Raw genomic sequence first — 9,533 nt, 5'->3', positions numbered from 1 at the left:
ACTAATCTGCCATGTTCTTTCTCTTTCCTTGGTGCCTTTGAAATAATCAAAGGGTACATGTTGAAAAGGATGTTTAAAACAAATTAAATATACTGAACATCTACAATTATTAAAACTGAGTTTTGCTATAGGTTGTTTGGCCTTTCCTGTTTTCAGGGTTTCTTTTCATTGGTTTGTTTCCCTTCCTTGGAGTTTTCTCTTTCTTTTTCTCGGTGAGTTACTTTACCAAAAGATGACTTTTAGAAAGCATTCATTTATAAGACTTACACTGCTGTTTTCTCTTATTTGAAATTTTAAGCAGGAAATCCCAAACCTAACTAATCAAATGCTTATAAGATATAGGGTAATCAAAACTACTGGAGAATGATATAATTTTCTCCATTATTAGTGATAGAGAATCCAATACTTGCCAGCCCTCCACCCCCAATCTTTTTAGACTTTCCACAAGAGAAATATTATCTTGATTTTTTTCCTTGAGATGCTGTACTGGAAAACATATATTAAAATGTTTTTAAATGCTTTCAATTAGCAGTGTGTCTTTGCTTTGCATAAGAGCACAATCAGCTGGCTGAGCTATACAGTCAGAAAAATATCTTACTGTAAATTAATTGCTTTGAACTTATCTCTTATTCTGTTACTAATTATGTATCTGCTTAACTTTATTGATGTGAGAAGTACTTTTTAAAATCAGTGGTGCTACTGTTTGAGGTAGAGACAAAACTGTATGGATGCCCAAAGTCAGAGCATCAGTCTCCAGGTGTTCTCTGAACCCAAGGCAACACAAGGCAGTTTAAAACCATAGAGAAAGAAGTTAATTCCTCCAGCTCAGACTGAAAGCACACTTCAAAAGACAATGTTGCATGACATAATACTATAATATCTGAACAGTCAAGATGGCCTCTGCAAATTGAAGTGTTGGGAAAAGCTTCGTATTTAACTAAATCTCTGGGGTTTTTGAAACTTAAGAATAGCCTTGAACTATATAAATACAATTTGGGATTTTTCCATCAGTGGATACACTGGACAATAAAAAATAAATAAAATGAGAAATATGAAACTTGTGGTAGTGAATTGACCCTGGCTGGCAGGCAACCTCCCCCCTCAGTCGCTCGCTTACTTTTCCCCGCAGCGAGATGGGAGAGAAAATCAGAATGGCAAAGACAAGAAGAAGATTCATGTGTTGAGATAAAGACAGTTTAATAAGTGCAGGGGGAAAAAAGAAGAAAAGAAAACAAGTGATGCAAAAGCAATCACTCATCACACAGACCGATGCCCAGCCAGTCCCTGAGCAACGGCTACTTTAGAAAAACTCCCCCTCACTTTTATTGCTGAGCATGACATTATCTGGTATGGAATATCTCTTTGGTCAGTTGGGGTCAGCTGTCCTGGCTGTGTCCCCTCCCAGCTTCTCGCCCACCCCCAGCCTGCTTGCTGAGGGGCAGAGTGAGAAACAGAGAAAGCCTTGACCCTGTGCAAGCACTGCTCAGCAATAGCTAAAGCATTGGTTGTTATCAACCGTATTTTGGTCACCAATCTAAAACACAGCACCATACGGGCTGCCATGATGAAAATTAACTCCATCCCAGCAGACCCAGTACACCTGCGAAAGCTGATAGAGCTGTCAACACTGCGGCTCACATGCATTGCCATGCTTAATAAGGACTCTATGGCCTAGCTATTTAGAAAGAAAATAAATGAGAGAAGAAGATGTGAGCTTATGCTTTTATTTTGCACTTATGTTGAAAAGTTGACTGTTATCTGTAATGTAGAGTGTGGGCTTAGAGACTTAATTCAAGATCGCAGATAAAAATCTATACTCTGTAGTGAATATGGAAGAATATGGCAAATGATACTTGGGCAGCTTTAATTTCTTACCTGCATGTCTATTCTTACTTGCTCTTCAGCTGTTGCTGCTATCCATTGTCTTCATACACAACTCGGAGAGGTTGTTTTTTGTGAGAAAACATCAAAAAATTCTTATTTGTTATTTAGGTATTTAAAATGTTTTAGTCATCAGTTTGGAAATATAACCAAAACAAATACATTTTTAAAATAGATTGTTCATTTCCCAGACTAGACAGCGCTGGAGGATCTATAAATACACTGGATGTGTCTGTTCCTCTACTGGGAAATCAAATAATGTTAAAATACATTTTGAAAAGCTGTGATGATTAATATCTAAAATGTTGTGGGTTAAGTTCCTACACAGTGTAAATCAGTCTGGAAGCTATGAAAAATGTGATCAAACAGCATCTGATACACAGCTAATGACCAGAGAGAGGCACCATCACCACTTCACTTGCTTTTAGTACTTCAGATGCTCTTAAATGTTATTCTGTCCTAATTACAGTTGCTACGACAATATTACAATATTGGCAGTGGATCAACTACATTTAAGACATATTTTCCAGTGGCATATCAATGAGCTCTTGTTCCTTCAGTTGTGTTCCACAAAATGACTCAACGTGTTCTGTGATTTTCTCAAATGTTCCTCATGAAGATTTTTCATAGTTCTCATATATTTTTAGATTTGTGAACTGTGCTGGTGATCATGACAACTGTTTCTGCTTCAGAACTACTCTTTTCTTACTCTCTGATGCCACATTAGAATCTCTGAGCTTCCACTTTTTTCCAGATATTTTTGCACACAAGGGAGTCATATTTAAATCTTTCAATAAGCATAAAAATAATTGCATTGTCAGAAGTGCTGTTTGTCAGTTAGCTGGTAAATGACCAGAATATATACATACAAAAAAAGGCAGTATAGTGATGGAATGGTACTTGGAGACAATAATTTTTCTGCTATCCACCATATGAAAACTTCTTTACTGTGAGGATGACTGAGCACTGGCAGAGGTTGCTCAAAGCGGTTATGGAGTCTCCATCCTTGGAGATATTCAAAACCTGTCTGGACATGGTCCTGGGCAACCGGCTCTAGGTGGCCTTGCTTGAGCAGGGGGGTTGGACCAGATGACCTCCAGAGGTTCCTTCCAACCTCAGCCATTCTGTGATTCCATGAAAGTAAGTATATTCTCCCTCCACACACATCCCAAATCCAAACCAAACAAAAAACTCCATCAAAATCCAAGCAAGCGTATTCAGCACAACTCTGTGATAATATAGACCACACTTCTGTAAGATTACAATATAGACCAATTTATATAGCTTTAAATTACATAACACTGGTCAATGTTTGAGCTGAATTTTGCTTCTCCCCTAGAAATAGCCTTAGGATATGTAAATGTGGGTTACACAGGTAAAATGCATGGCCAAATCTCTGGAACCCTAAGATGACTGCAAAAATTTATCATGATAATGCCTTAAAAAACTACAATTATTGATCTTAATAGATACAGTTATGCTCTAACAAGGTATATATTGTCATTTCTTCTGTCCTGAAGGCAATGACTCTAAACATTTAGAGAAATGCTTAAAATTTAACTCCAGTGATGCTAACTAAACATTCAAGGATATATTTAATACTTAATGTATTCAGGAAAGTGCTTACATGTATGGTGATGGGTGGATGAATGATATACATCTAACTTAAAGCACTCTTGTTGACTTCACTGTGCTTGAAAGAAGGGTTGTGACTGGGTCCCTAATGACTTCAGAGAATCATATTTGGATAGATTACACAAGTATTGATTTAGAAGTTGTATGTTTCTCTCTTTAGTATGATTTGAGTTATTTTTATCTTTTTTGATTAAGTATTTTAAATAAAAATTGAGATTTGGAGGATGAGCTGAGTAATACACAGGATAGCTGTAGCGCAGTGCATAAGGGAAAAATCTTCATTTGACAAGTAACACATTTGCCTTTGTTTATAAATACAAGCTACCATTACATTTTTAGAATGGGAAATTGTTGCGATTTTTAGCAGATGTATGAGTAGCAGGGGAAGCAATGATTATGAAAAAAAAGTATTTTCTAGAAGGTGAAATGTGGTTAACAGCAAAGTAGAGTCTTCAGGTAAAATTAGCCTGGGAGAAAGGTGATAAAGAAAAAGAAATTCTTACTTCCAAAGCAAAAAAGCTCTGGGAGACGAGCAGTCATGTAATGAACCTTTCAACTCAGGCAGTTGTTCCCATGTTGTTCATTACTTTAAGCTTCTAAACAGTTTCTACATTAATTGCTGTGATCTGGACCAGTTCTGTTAAGCACACAGAGATTACTTAGAGCAGAATAAAAAGACAGAAGCGATTGCTTTTCAAGAAAATGCGGAGCCGCACATGAAAAACACATTGCAGAGGCAGCATCAGTAACGCTTTGATAGTACAGGAACAAAAATATAGAAGATGACGGAGGGAGAGTCTGCAGTGGGGTCCCGTGGCTGCCAGGCAGGGCCATGGTGACGGGGCCAGGCTGGGGCCAGGCCGGGACATCGGTCTGCAGCTGGGAGTCAGGATCAGGCCTGGAGAGAACAAGGGTCAGACATGGCTGGGCAGTGCCACGGGGACGAGGCCGGGCAGAAGCCAGGCTGGGACAGCAGTACCTGGGTGGACCTGACTCAGCAGGGCCCATGGCTGGGCAGGGCTGTGGGGAGCCGGAGACCAGCCCTGCTGCTGCATCGCTGGGGCGGGGGCTGATGGCCCCAGGGAGCTGACATGGGGTCCTGGGCCATGGGCAGGGTGGAGGGACCCCCAGGGAGCTGACATGGGGTCCTGAGCTGTGGGCATGGTCGGGGGAGCCCTGAGGAACTGAAATGGGCTCCTGGGCTGTGGGCAGGGTGAGGGGAGCCCCGGGGAAGCAGGGCAAGGCTGTTAAGGCTGGTAAGTGCCCTCAGGGCCCTGGCAAAGTATATACGTCTCTGTATTTGTACTTGACAGAAAATGTATCTGTTGTAATACTCGTAACCTGAAGTTGCTGTCTGTGAGTTTTTTAAGATGTAAATGGCAAAATAGGGTCATCATTATGAGTTTGTACAAAGGCAATCTCACAGAATCACGGAGCAGCCGAGATGGGAAGGGACCTCTGGAGGTCCTAGGGTCCAATCCCCCTGCCTGGACAGGGCCACCCAGAGCCAGCTGCCCAGGACCATGTCCAGATGTCTAATCCCTGGCAGAGGATTGTACACCTCTTTTCTTACCTCCAAATAAGAAAGAAAATTGGGCAGGGTTTTGTCTTGCCTCAGGTATCCTGAGCTCCCTAAAGTAACTAACTGGGCTGTTTTCAAGCAGTGAGACAGCCCTTTGGCTGCATTTCAGCCATTTCCTTATTTCAGTCACTGTCTCCTATGTAGTCTCTAATTGATATAGATCAGATTATCGATTTCCTGCTGTATGCATAATGTTTTTCTTTTCCTGTGGAATAGATTATATCCGACATAAATTTTTGTTCTTTAAATCCTCAACACAGCTGTTCTTATTATGCATGTGCAATTTTAGGGGAAGACACCAGACTTTGTACTTTATTCTAAAGGCCGATGATTGCTTTCACAGTAAAGTTGCTTCAGAAAAAGTTTTTTCTCTAGTTGCTTTAGATTGGGGAATTGTTCAGTTAGGTGTCATACTGGTAAATCACACAGCAGCTGTGTTGTATTTAGTATTTGAGATACTGTGCCAAAACCTGAGCAGAAGCTGTAGGATTTGGGTTGCAGCAGTGCTGCAGTTAACATGGTTAAATTCTAGGTGAAGATCAGAGCAAGTATATTTAGGTTTTGGTGGTTTGCTGATGTTGTCTTATTGATTCTGCTTTCTCTCATGAGTGATTGAGAAAACAGGGAGGATCAGGACAGTGAAGCAGATACAATCTGGAGCAATAGTCCTGTTCCAGCTCTGTAGACCTAAATGCAGGGTGGGCCACACCAGCTGACATGGCAGCACAGGGGTGAAACAAGACTGAGATAAGAAAGCAACTTTCACATACTTTGAATAACAACCTGAGACTAAATTCCACACATAATGACTTAACATGCAGAAAATATTTTCTGACTATAGAGACTGGTGTACTTGATTAGTGTTTGGTATCAGGGGCACTGCTGGTGGCGTAGACTTGTGGTGGGTTTGTTAGTTGTTGGGACGCTGGTGCTGTTTGGGTGCAGGTCAAGGGAAGTTTTGAGGGTCTGTAGGGAACAGCAGGGGAGACTCCTAAGACTGCAAGGGTAGATGTGGGCAGATGCGTGTGTGCATGTGGGGAGAAGTGTCAAGGTGGGGGGGTGGTAGGCTACAGCTGTGCAGGAGTCAATGGGCAGTCACGGTTAGGACAGACTCCAGTTGGAGAATTTATTGCCAATTAACATAAACATTTAATTACTTATTTGAGTATTGAGAAAGAAGACAAACATTGAAAGACTTGGGGAAAATACCTTTCCTTCCCTTTTCTGAGGCTCACCTTCACTCCAGACACCTCTTCTTGCATCTTCCTTGTCTTCACTCCCCTAGTTATCGCTGCGGGTTACTCCCAGTCCATTTTGTGAGGTGATGGGTGGCACAGGCAGTTGTAGCAGTTTTCTGCTGCTCCTTACTTCTTCTCTTTTGCTGCTTCTTCCTTCTTACATTTTTCTTCTGCTCCATGCTGGTCTTATCCATGGGGCTGCAGCACATTGTTGGCTCCTGTTAATCTTGTCCATCAGAACCCCCAGGTCCTTCTCTGCAAAGCTGCTTTCTAGCTGATCAGCTGCCAGTGCATGCTGATGGATGGAGTTATTCTTCCCTGGTGCAGGACTTCACATTCCCTTTTGTTGAACTTCATGGGTTTTTCTCTGCCTTTTTCTCCAGCCTATTGAGGTCCCTCTGAATGGTACCAAAATGATCTTGTGTATCAGCCATTCCTCCTGATTTCATGTCATATGTGAACTTGCTGAGAATGCACTCTGTCCCATCATCCAGATCATTAATGAAGTGGTTGAACAGTATTAGACTCAGTACCAGCCCCCGGGTATACCCCTAGTAACGCGCCTCCACCCGAATTTTGTGCCAGTGATCAAAACTCTTTGAGCCTGGCAGTTCACAGAATCTCAGAATGGCTGAGGTGAGAAGGGACCTCTGGAGGTCATCTGGTCCAACCTCGCTGCTCAAGCAGGGCCACCTAGAGCTGATTGCCCAGGCCCATGTCCAGACCATTTTTTAATATCTCCAACTCCACAACCTCTCTGGGCAACCTGTGCCAGTGCTTGGTCACCCTCACAGTGAAAAAGTCTTTCCTGATGTTCAGAGGGAACCTCCTGTGTTTCAGGGTGTGCCCATTGCCTCTTGTCCTGGCACTGGGCACCACTGAAAAGAGCTTGGCTCCCTCTTCTTACCTTCTTACCCCAGGCAACGCTACAGGCTTGGGGAAGAGTGGCTGGAAAGCTGCCCAGAGGAAAAGGACCTGGGGGTGCTGATTGACAGCCGGCTGAACATGAGCCGGCAGTGTGCCCAGGTGGCCAAGAAGGCCAACGGCATCCTGGCCTGTATCAGAAATAGTGTGGCCAGCAGGAGTAGGGAGGTGATTGTGCCGCTGTACTCGGCACTGGTGAGGCCGCACCTCGAATCCTGTGTTCAGTTTTGGGCCCCTCACTACAAGAAGGACATGGAGGTGCTGGAGCATGTCCAGAGAAGGGCAACGAAGCTGGTGAAGGGCCTGGAGCATAAGCCTTATGAGGAGCGACTGAGGGAACTGGGGTTGTTTAGTCTGGAGAAGAGGAGGCTGAGGGGAGACCTCATCGCGCTCTCCAACTACCTGGAAGGAGGTTGTAGTGAGGTGGGTGTTGGTCTCTTCTGCCAAGTAACTAGCGATAGGACGAGAGGAAATGGCCTCAAGTTGCGCCAAGGGAGGTTTAGATTGGACATTAGAAGAAATTTCTTTACTGAAAGAGTGGTCAGGCCTTGGAACAGACTGCCCAGGGAAGTGGTTGAGTCACCATCCCTGGAAGTATTTAAAAGACGTGTAGATGAGGCACTTAGGGACATGGTGTAGTGGGCATGGTGTGTTGGGTTAACGGTTGGACACGATGATCTTAGAGGTCTTTTCCAACCTGTATGATTCCATGATTCTATGATTCTATGATTCTATGATTCTGCAGGCTACAGAGTCTCAGTCTAGGCTAAACAGTCCCAGATATATATAGCAATATAAAGTTCCTGTATTACCAAATGTGTCATGGTTTATCAAAGCATGACACAATAAAAAGTATATTTTCTACCAAAAGGAGTGCAAGCCTTGGGTTTTGAAGCTGTACATGGGAAGTGGCTCAACTCCTTCATCCTACAAGCGACATGACCATCCTGGGCTTATTAATCTGAATCTTACAAAGATTTTTTCAATATAACGATACTGCTCAGCTCCTCAAATCAAACTCTGCAATCATTCTTGTCATTTGCTGGATGAACCTCAGTTCACCAGTCCTTGCTGGAAGTCCTGCATCCAGCATTATTAAGCATTCATGGAGTCACTGTTAAGCATTCATGTATACCACTGTCTCACAGGGAAGCCAACTGCACTAGCAAGTGGTATGCAAATCTGTGATAACTCGCTGGGACAGCAGATCTTACAGCTGTGCTACTGTTGTATATAAACTCCTTTGTAAAGTAAAAATAAAATCTTATGTATTGCAGTCATTTGAAAAATAATGGAAAAGATAAATATTGAGGCAACTTTATTAGTCTAACAGAATAAATTCTGGTGTCTGAGAAGGGAAAACCTATCAGATATTACAATTTACGCTGATTTGCATGGGTGTTACTGTTTAGTCTTCTATGGTGAAATTCCTGCTAGTGTAAGAGAGCTGCCCTTCACCGATACTTCCAGTTTACAACAGCAGCAAATTTGTGTCTCTTTTCAGTGGGAGGTACTTTGTGGAGCCAAGTATTTTTGACATTATGTGAGCAAGGAAGTGTGAATTATGAAGGCCTATGAAAACACAACAGCTGCTAAAAAGAAGACTCTATTGATTTGAGGGTTAGTGGTACAGAAGTGTATAAATGGCGCCAATAGCTGGTAGGAACCCAGAGGTGCATGTAGTGGGATGACTTAATGGTGCTTACACAACACATTAGTGGTAAACTCCAGATTCAGTTCTTAGTTTACTGTTTCCTGGCCAGTGATCCATGTATCTTCATCAGTGTACTGAAACATTTTTTTAATTGTGATTTCATGTTGTTGACAGAACATGTTTGTGTGCTGCGTAGCCACACAAACATTTCTGCAGTTCCTTCCAGCATTCATGGAGCACCTGTACAGGAAACTGTCTAGATTCCAAACAATGTCATAGTGGCTGAGTGGGAATTCTTACTATGGAAAAAAAAATGCTACTTCCACCGGAAATTCCCAATCATCTATTCCCATGGCTGCCTTACTGCACTTATTGCTACACAGCCTTAATGGATGGCCATAAACGGTTGCTGTTCCAAACCTAACTTTTATTCAAATTACTGATTTTTCAGCACTCATAAATCAGTGTGCTGTCACTGGCAGGCACGTTTATATCATACATCTAGTAAGCTTTTGTCTCAGAGCAGCATTATACTGCTGCTGACCTTTAACACTTCTCTTAGCCATAGAACGATGCTAAACTTAGCTAATAACTAAGAGAAGATTAATATTGAGACATT

The sequence above is a fragment of the Calonectris borealis genome, chromosome 2 (genome assembly GCF_964195595.1).
Source record: "Calonectris borealis chromosome 2, bCalBor7.hap1.2, whole genome shotgun sequence".
NCBI lineage: Eukaryota > Metazoa > Chordata > Aves > Procellariiformes > Procellariidae > Calonectris > Calonectris borealis.
Note: the sequence above shows the minus strand (reverse complement) of the source record.